Source organism: Brienomyrus brachyistius, chromosome 15, assembly GCF_023856365.1.
Source record: "Brienomyrus brachyistius isolate T26 chromosome 15, BBRACH_0.4, whole genome shotgun sequence".
Taxonomy (NCBI): Eukaryota; Metazoa; Chordata; class Actinopteri; order Osteoglossiformes; family Mormyridae; genus Brienomyrus; species Brienomyrus brachyistius.
In genome coordinates, this window is record NC_064547.1 from 18,174,042 (window position 1) to 18,189,364 (window position 15,323).

The 15,323-nt window shown below is 47.3% G+C and overlaps 1 protein-coding gene across 1 annotated transcript in view; it reads left to right on the plus strand.

Annotated features, from left to right (window-relative positions):
- Window positions 1-15,323, plus strand: part of mast2 (microtubule associated serine/threonine kinase 2) — a 94,497-nt gene that overhangs the window by 38,795 nt on the left and 40,379 nt on the right.

Consider the following 15,323-nt stretch of genomic DNA (forward strand, 5'->3'; position numbering starts at 1 on the left):
AGTGAAGCATGAATAAGCCAATCAGGCAGTAGAATTTAGAAGTAGGTTTAATACGTAGCTCTTAACTTATCAGTATAACACTGATTTCAGTTTTAAGGGAAACCAGCTTCAGTTGTTGTCCCTACCTGCCTGCTGAATATTGTCCAGCTGGCTTAGTGCTGCGCCCATATTGGCCAAATGTGAAGTGGTCTAAGAAGAATGGGTACCTGATGGAGGTGTTTCTGAGGCATAAGCCCCACAGATAGTGCCCTCAAAAAGATCAGGGAGTCTCTCACTCACATTAAGGTTTAGTACGTTATGCTGCTTATTTTGCCGCATTAGTTTCCTGTTACCTTTTGCTGGCCTGTTCGCAGCCCGTAAATCTCTCGGCTGCTTGCGCTGCATCAGATGAACAGCGTATCTGTGTGCTGCGGGGCATGCTGCACCGGCGGTCGCCTCAGCCTTGGCAGTTGGATGCATGTCTGCTTATGCCAGATAATTCCTGTCTTTGGTTTCTCCGATTCTGAGTCATTTTTCACTTCTGCCTTTTGGGAGCATAGCTTCACATGATGAGCAATATCAGGATTCACTGATTAGGGTGCAGTAGTCATCTGTAACTCATGAGGCTATGAAGCACTCTCTTAAAATAGATTACAAGCTAAACCTCTCTTTGTATAGTTTGGGACTAACATTCCCTGTAGTGACTCTCCCCTGGACTCTATTCTTCTGTTACGGAGCTGTGTGTGTGTGTGTGAGACTGCACAGTGTCCTTTAATTGCAGATTGGCAGATCACAATCCTTTTAGCCCTGAGGCTTCAGCCTGGAGTGCAGGCCTGCTTATTTTTACCATGCCAGCTGGTCTTGCCGTGCCCTTCATCGCTCCCGCACCATGCAAGGCTTCCTGAGTCTCCTTGGGGCACGAGGGCATTCACTGTGGGCAGGAAACTTAAACTTCGGCTGCCAGGTGTATGGCCGGCCGGCTCGATGCCGCGAGCCATCTCATGATCATCGGCCCGTGGTATCTGCCCGCAGTGCAGCCAGCGCGTCAACACCTTGGTGTAAAACGCAGCGGGACAGCAGGACCACTAACTGAGACAGAAATGGGTGCCGTAGACAGCGTGCCATTAGCGAGGCTGACGGACGCGTGTAATTAACCTCTTAATAAAGCGCAGCCATAAAACGGAATGGAACACATCTCTTAATTAAACCCCTGAGCCTAGGGCAAGCGATGGCGCGGTGTTCCTGGGTGTCATTCACAGCTGGATTGCATCTTCACCTCTCAGGGGAATAGCCACATGTCTCTTCCATGGGGTGGCCCTCAGGCACTAGTTCTTGTCTGTCCTTGTGCATTTACATTATCCCAGGCAGCCAGGGGCTTCAGGTCTTTCACCCTCCCCAATTCTGGGAGCCAGAATAGAGAACATCTTTCTTTTTGGGAAGCAGTTATGTTTCTATCACCTGTTTTACTATATCAGTAGATTCTGCCACCCACCGTACCAGATGCTGCAAAGGAAAGCTCTCTCCCCCCTGCTCTGGCCAGGGCAAGCCCCAACCCCTGGAGCAGAGTGCCAGCTTTAACAAGCAGCCTGGCTGTCTGTTTGTGCTCTCGCTAATGCCCCTAATCCCCCTTAGCCTAGGGGCAGCTTGTTGCTTCAAGAAACAAGAACAAAGCAGTCGAGAAAACAATGGGTGAATTATAAAAATACATTAGCCAATAAACACTGCTGCTAAAAGGAAATTAAACCATAATTTAGGTCACTCAAATGTACAGAACACAGATGAGATGTTACATCTGACAGCTTTAAATCCATGCAGTAGTCCGCGCCTTTTATCTCCTCAGATATTGGTGATAAATTTTTAATCAGCCGAGGCTCTTGTCGGTGAAGTCATGACTAATTCATTGCAGCACGATAAGGAAGCGTCAGCCAGCAATTCGCAGGGGGAAGCCGACCGCTGTGTGTTCTCGCCTGGCTGAGAGCACACGCACACGCACATGCACACGCAGAATGGGCCCCCGGCTGGGCTGTAGGTAAAGCATGAAAGAGCTGCGGCCATCGGAGGAAAGGCTCTGCTGCTCGCCCATTCATTTCATGCAAGTGTGGCCCCACCTCCCTCGCGTGCGATTGGCTGCTCAGCTTCATAGTTCCACTGACAGGAGACCGAGGCAGCAACACTGGCCCTGTGATCAGCTCGCTAGAGGAAATAAGAGGGAGGGCACATGTTGGAGAGGGGGAGAGAGCGAGGGGTAGAGCGCTGTGGAAAAACGGCTTCCAAGGGCCAGTCGCTCACACAGGCTGTTCCTTCAGCTCCCTCCTTGTGAATGTAAAGGCGAGAGAGGAACTGAAAGCCTGAGGAAAAACGTGGCCTTTGTGTGGCTTTCGAAGCAGCTCCCCATTCAAGCGCCCGGCCGCGGGAGCTGCTCGGGGACCGCTGGAAGAGAAGAAAGGTTGGCGGTGTCCGTGCAGCCCCGTGCACACCCTCGGGCTGAACCCTCAGTGCCTGGTCGGGAACCTGCAGGACAGAATCTCTTACAGGAAGTTACACTGTTGGCGGAACGGAATCTGGTAGTGCTACTCTGTTGGACTGTTTCCTTTACCTTTCCTGAGCTGCTGCCGAGATGTATAGAGCCTAGGAGAGAACGGCTGATAGTGACAAAAACAAGCAGTCATTTGCTGGTGGACTCTGCTCGATGATCCAGTGTGTGTCCCTGGGGGAGCTATAGCACCCGCTATCAGATGCCTACTGGATTCATAGCCTGTGTTTGCTGTGGAGTGCTTGGTCTGCATTCATTATGATTCTGTGTCTGTTTCAGGGCAGAACAGTCACTCTCTCTTCACTTATTATGGCACCTATTTAATCTCTATGATGGTGTCTGGCTGGTAAATGGAATAGTTCTTTCAAAACTCTTTTTCGTGGTTTATAGTTGTCATTAAGGAAAATTGCTTATAAATTATGCAGTAACTGTGGTCTCCGTAGGATTTATGTGTGTAGACTTGCGGTTTATGTACGGGTTTGAAAAAGAGGAACCGCAGTACATGCGAAACGGTGATGCTAAAGTGGTGCACCGAGGCTGTGCTTGGTGAGAGCGACACCTTGGTACTGAATGGGACAGCTGCTCGGTCGGCCAGGTCGCCTCCGTGTAAGGTTGTTGGTGGAGAGCACGGAGCATGCTTGCTGCTGGAAAAGAGCAAAGGACACTGTTTCCTCCTCCATATTCTGCGTGCTGGGAGAGGAGACCCACTTTTGAGTCTTTCTGAGGGATGCCCTGTTTTGACCCTTGGTGGACTCTGCTGAGAAGAGAATAAATGTGATATGCGATCCAAAAACGAAGACAATCTGAGTAGGAGTAAAAAAATAACTCCTCTGCGAGTGTTTAGTACCAAGATTTTTTTCTTTTCTTAAGAACGTTTTAAGACTCACTAGCATCTTGGGAATGAATATGCTGATTGCATAGTGACATACAGGAAGGCAGCAGGAGAGCGACTGAATTGGCCTGGTAGCCGGGATCACCAAGGTGGCTGCTGACTGTGGGACTGGGACGGGTGCAGAGCCAGCCGGCTGCCCCACAGGCCCTGATAGCTGCGGCCACGACGCCCTGGAGTCCGCCAGTGTACGCACACTGGCCCATGTGACAAGTACTGTACATCAGCCCATAGGGCAGGGAGGGACTGGCGGGATCTGCCTTCACTAGAGGGGTAGACTGAGGGCGGGAGAAGTTGGTCTGACGCTGGCAGCATGGACGACTCCAGCATCTTGAGACGTCGAGGCCTACAGGTAAGGGCACCAGCGGGTGGTCAGTCAGTGACCTGAGCATCTTGTGCAGAGGCTGCCGAGCTGCATCAAGAAGCCCTACTACATGGCAGTCTACTCTGATACCTCTGCAGTGTTTTAGCACTGTGTGTGTCTGTATCGTCCAGGTATACATTACATTGTGGGGACTAGGGCTATGTCATTTGACGATTTATATCGGATGACAAAATAAAAATCTTTCATTTCATATTATGCGCTATCGTTTATTTCGTGGTGTTGCAAAATTCACTGTTTATGGCAATATTTTTCGTCGATTGCAAGGATACTTACACATGGGATGTGGCACTTGTATGGAAATTTTTATTGGACTTTATTATTTTTAAGCCACAGAAGACAATCGAGAAATGTACCAAGCTCCACAAATATTTTACTGTCTACGAATATGTATTTTTAAATTTGTGTTGTGTAACATCTCATCCGCAAAAATGCGGACTGATTTATAGACACGTATTATATGAAACGTATTATACACATCTGTGGATCACGTCCCGTTTGTGGATTGTGTTATTTGTGACTTCCCTCCTTTTGATATGTGGATTTTGTCCAGTTTGTACCACTACGGAGCCCCTTAGAGGTGGGTGGGGAAATATTTTTTTAAATAGTTATATCTTTGAAATGTCTTCCAGATAGCTTTAAGGGTGAATTTTAAACAGCATTTCAAACTTTGTGTGCACTTCACCTTCGACAGCCCTTCTGTCCTGCTTGGAGTCACTGGCTGTGAATGGACACAGTGCAATTAAGAAATAAATGCGTTTAAGAATACATTATGTTAAAGATGCATGGTGTGCATTGTCTCCCATAATTTAATGCATAACGCACACTTTACGGGACATGTCTCTATCACTTATACTTATTAGTCCATTAATTCTAAGTCTTTTGTACTTTAAAGGGACACAGTACAGTTATTAGTAATGGAAAAGTATATTCCACCCAGACCATTTAGGGGCTCCACAAACCGCAGCTTTTTATGGAAAAAAAAATCACAAATGCATCACTATCCACAAATATGAATTTTTGTGTTCATATCCACAAAAATGCAGAGAAATTTCTGTACCTGAAAAGGATTTTGCACATTTGTGGATCATTTCTTGTCTATTTGTGGATCCTGTTACATCTGTGACTTTGCTCATTTTTATTGGATCTTTGTCTAATTCCTAATGCAGCTGATCTGTAGAAAAATCCGTAAATGAGGTGCAGCCCTGCTTTACATTGTTATTGTGGATATGAGGATAATTATACCCTCATTCACCATTTTTTTCAGTCCTCACAATTGAAAATTCAATTTTATAAAAATCTGCAACCAAAAAACTAAAAATGCCAAATGACTTGTATTTTGTTTTATTACTTATGGTTAACATTAATATAGAGGTTATGGTTCTCATTGTTGGGGTTAGGGTTTTGTCCATAGAAGTGAATGGATTCCACAATGATGTGTGTGTATAAAAATCAACACGTCAAGTGCAGTGTGTGAATGGATTTTACACCCCCGCTCTAGGAGAGGTGCGTCTGACCTTCCTGTGGTTTCGTGTTTTCCCTTTGTCATGTGGTTCGGCTGTGGAAAATCAAGGAAAGAGCAAAAAGTTGTCGGATGGGTTTTAATGCATCAGACGGAGGGTGAGGCATTGCTGAGAAACCTTCTGCCGGATTTTGTCTCCTTCCTTTCCTGCTGGGGTTAATAGACCCATCCCAGACCCATCCCCTAATCGGCAGCTGTCATACTGAGCTCCATTTGTCTGAAAATCCCCTTACTTTAAGTAAGCTTTAAGTAAAATAAGCTCTTTGATTCACGGTTGTGGTGCATTTGAAAACACATTCGTTTGGAGGATGTAAATCATGCTGTCACTGTGTTGTCTGTCACGCAACACTCACCTCTGATGCTGTGTGATATTTGCTGACTGTGATTGTCATTTAAAAACAAAAGGAAACATGGCTACGCTAATGAGGTTTGCCGTCTGCCATTTAAGGAAATGACATGCATTCTTTTCATTGTCTTTTGTTGTGGGATTTTGTTGTTTGGGGGGGGAATGTGGTGGAAAAACCTCTGAGACGCCATGTGGGGTTAATGACCAGAAGATTCCTGTAGGTGTGGGTGGACGAGAAAGTGTGAACAGGCCATAGAGTCACTCCAGGTCATCTGGCCAGTCAGCTGTGTAGGCGTTTTGTGTCTTTTAATCCCTGCACTGTGCTGTTGCCGGCACCCCTATAGCCTTGGCCCTGCAGCCTTTCTGGCTCCTTGTGGGCCCCATGAGAGCTCTGGGACGATGGGGTAGCCTTTAGACCTTGCGCAGACGCACGTTTCCTATGAAAGACCCCTATTGGGGAGCTGTCTTCAGTTTGCATTTTAGCCAAATCCAGTGTAAAATGCAGACTCAAGTTTGAGGTTTATCTTCCGTGATTTAGTATGGTTCTTGTTGGGGGATGGATATATTTTCTTACCCTCCTCTTATTTTTCAAGAAGTGATAAGTTGGTTGTATCTCTTTTTGGTCGTGCCCTATGTTCTCTCTGATTGACGTCGTGTTGGAGGAGCACCGTTTCATTCCAGTATTGAACTATCAAGTTCTATGCAGCTCCCTGGAAATGTTAATTTAGCTTTTTCGTCTCTTAGTCTCTCCCCAGTGTACAGTTTTGAGTGACTGCTGCTGAGCGTACAGTGTCCCCTCCAGCTAGTAATCCAGTTAATCAAGGCCCAGTGGCTCTGTGGGTTCTGGGCTTTAATGCGGACTCATTTCTGCTGGTCCCTTTTGTTCTCAGACAATAGTGGGTCTGTGGCTGTCAGAATTTGGCTCAGCAGCTCTTGCTGATTTTCAGCAGTGTGATACACCTCCGGTTTTCTCTCCAGTTCAAGCAATTTTATCGGTGGTTGTTATTGGTTTATTAAGCTTATTTTTGGTTTAATGGCAGACTTCTCCCCCCCCCGCTTAGTAGTGCTGAACAGACAAAAGCGCCTGAAATTATTTTGGAAATGACAGCTAACGGCTGAAAGGTTTACAAAACTATATCTGGCTGACTTCTGTAGCACTGAGTGGTCCTAAGGTGGCCTTTTACACCCTACAAGCCATCAAGCCATGAAATGGCTTTATTTATACTGTAATTTGCTGTCAGGCCATTGTTATATATGATGGAGTTATGGTCAGAGTGGAGATATGCAATGTTACCATTCTGGACATTACCTTGTCATGCTGTTCGACAGGTTTGGTTGCTAAGGAACAAGTGCCTCAATCTTAATTTTCTGAACATGGAATGTTTTACATTTTTTGTGACTTGCCAAGGCATATACTATCTTTGTTAGTCATGAAGGACAACTGCTATGTGTATGAATTTGAATATTTAATTTCTCGTTAACAGAATGAGAAGTCGTTTATTAATGTACTTTGGAGAAATTACATTGTGTTGTTTGCCTCAGAGGGCTTCTTGGGGGGGAAATGACATGTTCATTGGGGCATTTTGAACAGATCTAGTCTAGTTTATATACAAAAGGCTAATGTGTATTAAAATGAAGGTCTGTGTGTCTTGGTGCTCGGCATCTAACAGCAACATGCCCCAAGGCCACTGTATCTGCTGAGAGTGTAAACATCCATACGTTTGACGGACCTAGCGGCAAGAATTTTGATGATGGCCCCCTTGATGACACTGAGTGGCCGTGGCCGGTACTGATTTTGCAGAATCTGTCTGCTTTACCCTGAGTGTGTGTCTGTGGACTCCTTTAGATCTACCTCTTGCACCGGTTGATCGTGCCTGCAGCTGTCACCATCTCGAGCTTCCGCAGCTGACGTGTCCCCCACCCCGGCAGAGTGAATAGCCGTGGTTAATGAAGGAGGAAATCGTTTATCATGACCAGCAGATGCTGCTCATTTGAGCCCAAACGAACATGCTGCTCGTGTGCTCTGAGGAATGCCTGCCTTCCCCAAAGGTGTGTTAAGCACCCCATTTTTTATTTTTGCTATCACAGCCTAGTTCCCAGCTGAATTTGTATTCTTCACCACTCCCTGCCCCCATTATCTTTGTCAGCGTTGATGTCGCACGTCCCCCCAAAGTGGCCCAGCCCACAATTTTCGCTCTGCCTGAGCTCGGCATATCAGAGACGCACGCATCCTTTCGTCTGTCAGCGTCTTTGTCTCGTGATAGGAGCAGAAGCTGCCCCGGCCCAGGTTCTGCGAGATGTGAAAGCAAGTGTGATCGCTTTGTCACTTAGCGAATTCCTTGCAGGGGACTCCTAAGGGCCTTCAGCTGTGGGGAGAAAGGTTTAACTGGAATATGCAATGAATATGTTCAGGGCCCTAGTGAAAAGAGATGACTGCGCAGTCCCTCTTTTAATAGCTGAATTTGTAGGACTAACAGCTGTTTTGAAAAGGTATTGTGTAGTTTGCGGACATGCTGATGCTGCAGTAATAGCCTGTGGAAATGAGGGGCTCAAAACCCTGCATGTCATACAGGAGGTCTGTGCAGAGGTGGTCCAGCTCTGTCCTGTGAGGTGGATGAGGCACAGGAGTTCCAGATATATCATCAGCTGTCTTGAGAGGGGTCCCTATGTTCTCACAGTGCCTCCCCCTTCCCCGTGCTGCGTCTTGGTCACATCTCGGCCATTTGCTGTGTGCCAGTTTTGTGGACTGGCGAGCAAGCGGGCCGGCGGGCGGGCGAGCGAGCAGCCAGCCATGAGCTCACTCGGTGTCCTTTGGCAGGCACCCACGGAACGCCCCACAGGCCATGACCTCATCATTGTGCCTGGGAGAGGCGGGACTAGCACGCAGCTGTGTGGGCTTGGAACGTGACCCGTCAGTCTCACGGCCCCTTTCCCTATCGAGGCACTCCAGTCTCCAGACAGGACATTTACACATATGAGGAACTCTTCATCCATGTGGCTTGTTTTGACCATCTAGAGTCAAATGTAACATTTTAACCAGTTTGAACTACATGGATTTGTGCTAAATGTCATGAGGGAGTTCGATGTTTGATTTCATGTAATTTAAATAGGCTTGCTAAATGGGCTAGGCAGTAAATAGAGGGTTTCTATGGTTAATCTCAAAGCATTTTTCTGTCAGAATGGTGGTTCTTGTTTAAGCCCCACCCTTTGCATCTCATTGGTTGGATTTGAAGTCTGGTCCCTCCCACTCAGGTCATTGCGACCTTTAGTAGCATCTGCAGTTTGTAGGCAGCACTGCCGCTAGTCTCTCTTCCCTCCAGCTCACTAGGGCCTTCTATTTACTGTGTTGTTCTTTTTGCCCCTTCACCTAAAGCTGCTCGCTCGAAGTACATCTCATTGGGAATTAATCAGAGCACAGCAGCAATGGAAGCCCACTTCCAGCCACTGCATGTACTGGGGGGTGAGCTTTGATCGCTTCCCATCCTCCCCCCATCTGGGAATGTCAGTCTGCATTCTTGGCTTTGAGTGAAATTTGGCGCGATGCACGTCCGACCGTATTAGGATGTCCTAGAGCCAGGTTTTGCTAGCATGGTGGGGGATGCGGGGGGGGGGGGGGTGCTTGTCCAGTGGCTGCTGGCCCAGCTCAAGCAGTATAATAGTTACACGCATGGTGTGAATTGGGGTTTGTGTGTGATGGACACCTGTAGTGAAGGGGGGCGGGGGGGGGGGGGGTGGGTTACCTTGACTTCCAGTGGCTAGGGGGCACAACAAAGCAACCTCTGTTTTTAATTTCAGATAGAAGTTGCTTGCCTGATTAGCTAATGAATGTTCAGGAGGAGTAAGGGCAGGTTAGAAGGTAACTTCTATGTGGCAATTGGAAGCATATTTTCAACTTATGAAAAGTGGCTTACTGTTACAGTCTTAAACCTGTCACTATTTCCTGGTAGATCTTTGGACACTTGCTGTAATAAACATCCAGTGGGCTCCCTTGCAGTATCTGGCGTGGGGCAGAGCTGGTTCTCCCAGCTGTTATATTATTCTGTTATTGTTCTGGCCCATGTGGACCTGCCATCCACAAGCATGTGGGAGCTGCAGGTGGCTTAGAAACTTGCATTTTATTTTTATAGCAGGACACCAAAGTGCTGCTGTTTTAAGAGAATTAATCCTGCCGAGTATAATATGGGAGGTGGGTAATACATCAGTTAAGGGCAATAGGATCGTATCCTGAATTCCCTGAAGGGATCTTCTGTTGCATTTTTAAACAAGGTACTTAACCTGAATTACTCCAGTGAGCTGTCAGTACCTTGTTTTACTCATGATTGTCTCCAGCACCTTTGTACCCCTGTGTTCCTGGTTACAGCTCCCAGTTTTCCGCACCGTCCCTGAGATCAGTTTTATGCTGATCCTTCTCTTTGGACTTTTGCTGCCTTCTGCCCCATGACCTCTGTCTACTGTGGTCTCAGTTGGATGAGGTTAGGGTTGGGTAAGGGTTTAGTAATTGGAATGGGCTTTTGATGGTTAGGCAGCTTCTGGTTTTTATAGAAGTTCCTGGATGAAGGCATTTTCTCTTAGTGACACCATTGTTAGATGTTTAGGGTAGGCCTGTTCTGAAAACCTTACTGGCATATTTGGAACAGTCCTTTCCAATAAGGTCCATCTGAAGCACGTCATGAAGGACGTAAACATTAACTGGCTCAGGTGGCCCTGTCGCCTGAATAATCTCCTTTGCTGCCTGGAGCGCAGCAGTATCCTAATGCTTTTTAATTATCTAAAGACTGCTTTGCCTGCTGGTTCTCCTGCAAGCCTTTGTCCTTAACCTCACACAAAGAGGCTTGTGCGTCTCTTTTGAAGGTATGCATTCTGATGAGGGTTCGGTTTGGTAGTGTGTGGGACTTGGTGCCGAGAGGGGATATGAATCGGGATATCGAAGGTGCTGATGATCTTGAAGCAAGAGCAGTTTTGGCATGAAGCACTTGACGCTCCCCTCTTGGTTAAGTGCTACAGCAGTCTGGTAACCATCATGTCCAGTCAGGAGTGGGATGAGTCGTAGTGCCATCTGCTGTGATCTGGGGGAATTACTCCCATGGATAAAGACTATACCACTCACACTTGAAGTTCACATTGCACAGTGTCTTGTTTTGGTGCCCACATTGACTCGTATCCCATAGCCGATATCGAAATGTTACAGGAGGAAGTTAAATGAGAAGTGGGGCTTGGCCTTTGTCACTGTGCAGTGTGCAGGCATGCTGTGTTGTCTCTGGGTCTTAAAGGGCTCTGCTCATTTACTTACCACTCAGACCAGCTTGATTGTGGCTCCTATTTTATCTCTGTCTCTCTCCCACGTTCCTTACCTCTGACTATCCGTTCAGGTACAGCTAATTGCTCCCAGAGGGCTTCATCGTCCTCGTCCTCCTGTTTCCGTAGGTTTAATGGTTTTTCCACGCATGTGAGTTTGCCTAATGGTGTCTTTAATAACACGGGGGCTTCGTTAAGCTGCGAGGCGGTCGTGTCCCTCCAGATGGGAGAGGGTTTGTTCCACGCTGGCTCATGATGGATGGCAAATGCCTGCTTAGCCTTCCCCCTGCTCGAAGGAAAGGTGACCTCACAGGCTACTTATGTGGTTGGCTCGATGTATGGCTCCATATCGATCCTGCTGGATCCGTAAGTCTCGTTGTTTGTGGTAAAGGCACAGAGAGGCTGCTTTTTTAACCCAAAGACAGACACGCGGGAAAGAGGCTGAGGTACACTGAACTCTTCCCCCAAGTCAGGTGCTCTATCCAGATCTGTTTATGCATGCTGCGGTCATGTTTGCAACTCTGATGTTTATATCCGAGTTTCCCTCAGCCTGATCATCTACCACAGCACAGAGACATGATCTGGGTCTTGGCGAGAAGACCTTCAACTCTGTCGTGTTCCGTTTGTTTAATACAGTGCCGGGTTCTGGGTTTGGGATGGAATATTAATAGGCGGATGAGCACTGAGGAAACAAAAGCACCACTCCTGTACCCCCCAGGGATATTAATCTCCTACAAGCCAGTTAGGAGAGTGGAGCTCGCATCAGCATGCATGTGTCCATGCCCACTCAGCATTCCCCATCCCTTACGTAGTTTAGGGTCGACTTGCTTGTTCTCCTCTAGGAAATCTACCCAATTTGCAGCTGAAAGCCGTGAATGCTCTGTTAGCTTCACGGGTGCCTGGCTGTTGCCTGTATAAATCCAATGGGAAAATCCTAAAAGCCCTGACTGCACCACCTTGAACCAAGACCCAGGCTGGGTGCGCTTTTGACCTGATAGTTCGTGCCCCAAGTGTGTTAGGCACTAATGGCATAATGGTTTTCATTGTTATTGCACCTTTGCATTAATTCTAAAAAGGCGTGATGAGGAACATTGAAGGTGGTGTATGGTATAGCGTTCTCCCCTGCTTCATTCCCTTAATGGTTCTTTTTGTATGTAGTCAATTAATCATAACTGACTGAATTGGATGAGGGAGTCATACACTGCAGAGTGATGCTCTCAGCAGTGATTAAAAGCCTGCAGAAACTGGGATCCCAGTGCGGCTCCACAGTCTGGACCATTAATGGAGTGTTACAGCTTCAGTGTGTGGAGTTTCAAGGGTTGTGTCAGCGTACTGTCCCAGTGGCTTTACTTTTGTAGTACCGGAAGGTGGTTTGTTTACGGGGGTTAGATGACTGGGCGTGCAAGTTTTGAATTGTTTAGGTCCCCCTTGCTTTTGGCTATGATGAATATCAGATCCCACTTCTGTTCTGTCACCATGAGATTTTAAAATTCTGCCGTATTTTTTTTTTTTCTCTCCTACATTGCTTTGACCTCATTCCTGTCCTATTTCTGTATCCCTAGAAAAATCAGTCCAATAGAAAGAAAATTAATGGTGGTGATTCAAAATATATATATTTTTTTCTTTGCAATAAAAATGTTTGGCAGGTTTGTTTTTGCATTCTGACAGCGGTAGTGTGGTTTGTGGTGTCCACCTGTGTTCCCTGGTTCTCGTATGATTGGCTTGTCCTCCTCGGAATGTTCAGCCTTTTCTGGAAGTTTTTGAGTGGCATGGTGAAACCAGTGCCTGCCCTTGTGTGTTGAGTGTTTATTATAGTTGGTTTTAGGGGTTAACTGCACAAGCTGCTTTTCATTCTGTGATGTTCACATTGTGGTGTCTGCTGTTGCCCAGTTTGAATGCTGTCTGTGTTCAGTCAGGCTCACGCTGTCCATTCATTGCCGTCTATGAGAATAATGATCGCTAAGGTTATAATTGTAGTTCATTTATATGCTTGGCTTGTTAATTGCAGACTGTGTCTGTCTCTGAAGCCGTAATTATCACTTTGCTCTGGAAAAAAAGGATGATTTAAATTATGTACATATTTAAAATCCCCCTGCGTTTGCATTGCCACATAAGATCTATGTGTGCACATCTGTGCATGTGTGTGTGCTTTTGATTAAAAAATAAAGAAGAAGCCATTGCTGGGTCGCTCATTTCGAGGTCCTTAGGCTGTTCCGTGCACCCCCTGCTGCTGTAATCTGGCTGTTGGGCCTCACTCCCCCTTGGCTCTAAATGTAGTTTGATTTGTAATGCAGTTTTTCTTCTTCAGTAGGCTGCTTATCTAATGGTTGCTCCTCTAGCCTTTCCATACCCTCCCAGCAATTCGGAAGAAGTCTTCCTTGCCCATTCTTTCCTGAACTCCATTACACAGCAAAGCCTTGTGCAGGTGGCACTGTGCCCCCCGGGAAGGGTGCTGATTTTGGCACAGCCTGACTGGTGTGCTGCATACAGCAGCCTGCTTGTTATCCTTTCGCAGTGCAGGCTGGCATTGGCAGCGGCGTGTGCGGCCCTTGCTCTCTGCAGCCCGTCTCTAATTGCATTTCCCTGCACTTTGGCTGCCTGTCAGCTGAGATGCACTTTGGGAATATTGATGCACCCATCAGGGAGATTGCTTTCACACATGGCCCCGCCTGAGCAGTACGAGGCTTACTTCATTGTACGGCACTGCGGACGGGTGGGGCTAGGTGCTTTGGTCAAGTCTCACTGATGATTGTGGGTAGGGGTGGAGTCTGGGCCACTGTTTTTGCTGGGGAATCAGCACTGCCCTGTCTGTCTCACACAGTACCCTTTGTACCAGTATTTCTGTATATGTAGCCTTTTTACACCCTGCCTGAAACAGATTGACAACTCACTGGGCTTTCATAAGTAGCCCTGAATCTAAAACTCGCAGCGAGCTTTACATGGGAATGCCGGTAGAACCATTTTAAAATGAGTCATTATGTTTGTTATCATATGCACATGATGTGACCTTTTCAGGGAAGGTCCAGTGGGGAAGAAGTGTGTGCAAATGTGTGTGGGATGTGTTTGCCCTTGGAGCCTGTCCCTCCCTGCCAGCGTGAAGGCTGGCCTGGGACAGTGAGGATTTCAGTGCCTTGAATTCTTGGCTCTATGCTGGCCTTTTTTTGGGTCACGGCCCTCTGAGGGAAACCTCCCGCTGCACTCTGCCCTTCCTGCAGGCTTAAATCAGACCATTACCTACTTTATGCTCCTGGGTCAGGGGTACTGCTGTGCTGGCCAGGGGCAGACTGGGACACACTGGGGCTGCTTTTGCTAGGTCTCCTTGAAACTTGGGCTGGCTTTCACTGCGGGGCAGTGCGGAGGCTCAGCCGCATGGTGTTTTCATGGTGGCCAGCCTCCAGGGGTGGTGGAACTCTTCGAAGTAGGCGTAGTAACAGCGCCAATTCTCAGTGGTAAATGGGGGAGCCAGACAGTAACATTGGACCTTTCCGTGGCGTTTGTAAATGTCTGGTAATCAGACGTGCCACAGTGGCCTGGCACACAGCTGCTCAGTCAGGTACCGATGGACCAAGAGTCTGATTGGACATCTCGGCATGCTTTACAGTTCACTGGTGTGTAACATTAGCTTGGATCACTAGTTCTGTTACATGAATTTTTAGCATTAAATGTTAGGATGTCCGCAGCTTCGCACTGTTTGTCTGTGCCAGGAAAGCCCTCTGAGGAAGCTCCTGCAGCATGCTGGTGTTGGTGGCATTTTCCAGGCAAGACTCCTGTAGCACCATTGCATGGCCACTGTTATAAAATGCCTCTTGGTTACCTACATGCCAGGCACTCGGGTCAATCTCCAGCTAAATGTTTTTTTTTTGTGATGGCATGATGTTCTGTTTGGGTTAGCAATCTGTGCTGACAGAATTAGGTGGCTGGCGGGGCGTCGTTAGGCTTTGGTGTTTTGTGTTGTATTTAAAGAGTTGCTGTGTACAGAGAGGGGCCTCGTGTGTAATGGAAGGCCTAAGTGGACCCACTGCGCTCTGTGTGGTAGCTAATCGACACACTAATGGAAGCAAATGGCTCTTGATTGGAGTCAGTGCCTAGTTGCTGGTTTGCACGGGTGCTATGATGATAGGCTCCATCACACCTCATGCCATGTATCATGTTTGTGCAGCTGTCTTTGGTGTTTATTTATTAAATTAATGACCCGTGAGAGCCCCTGAGTGCTATAATGGCTCTGCAGGTCGTCATATGACCCACGTTGTTAAGGGCCACCCACCGGAAGGACAATAGTTCACCTACAGCCCACCCACCCCTGGTGGGCTCTGCTTGTCCACACCGCTTACAGCCCCCTGCCTTGGAGTTTAATTCTTTCCCATATTCTACTCCTCT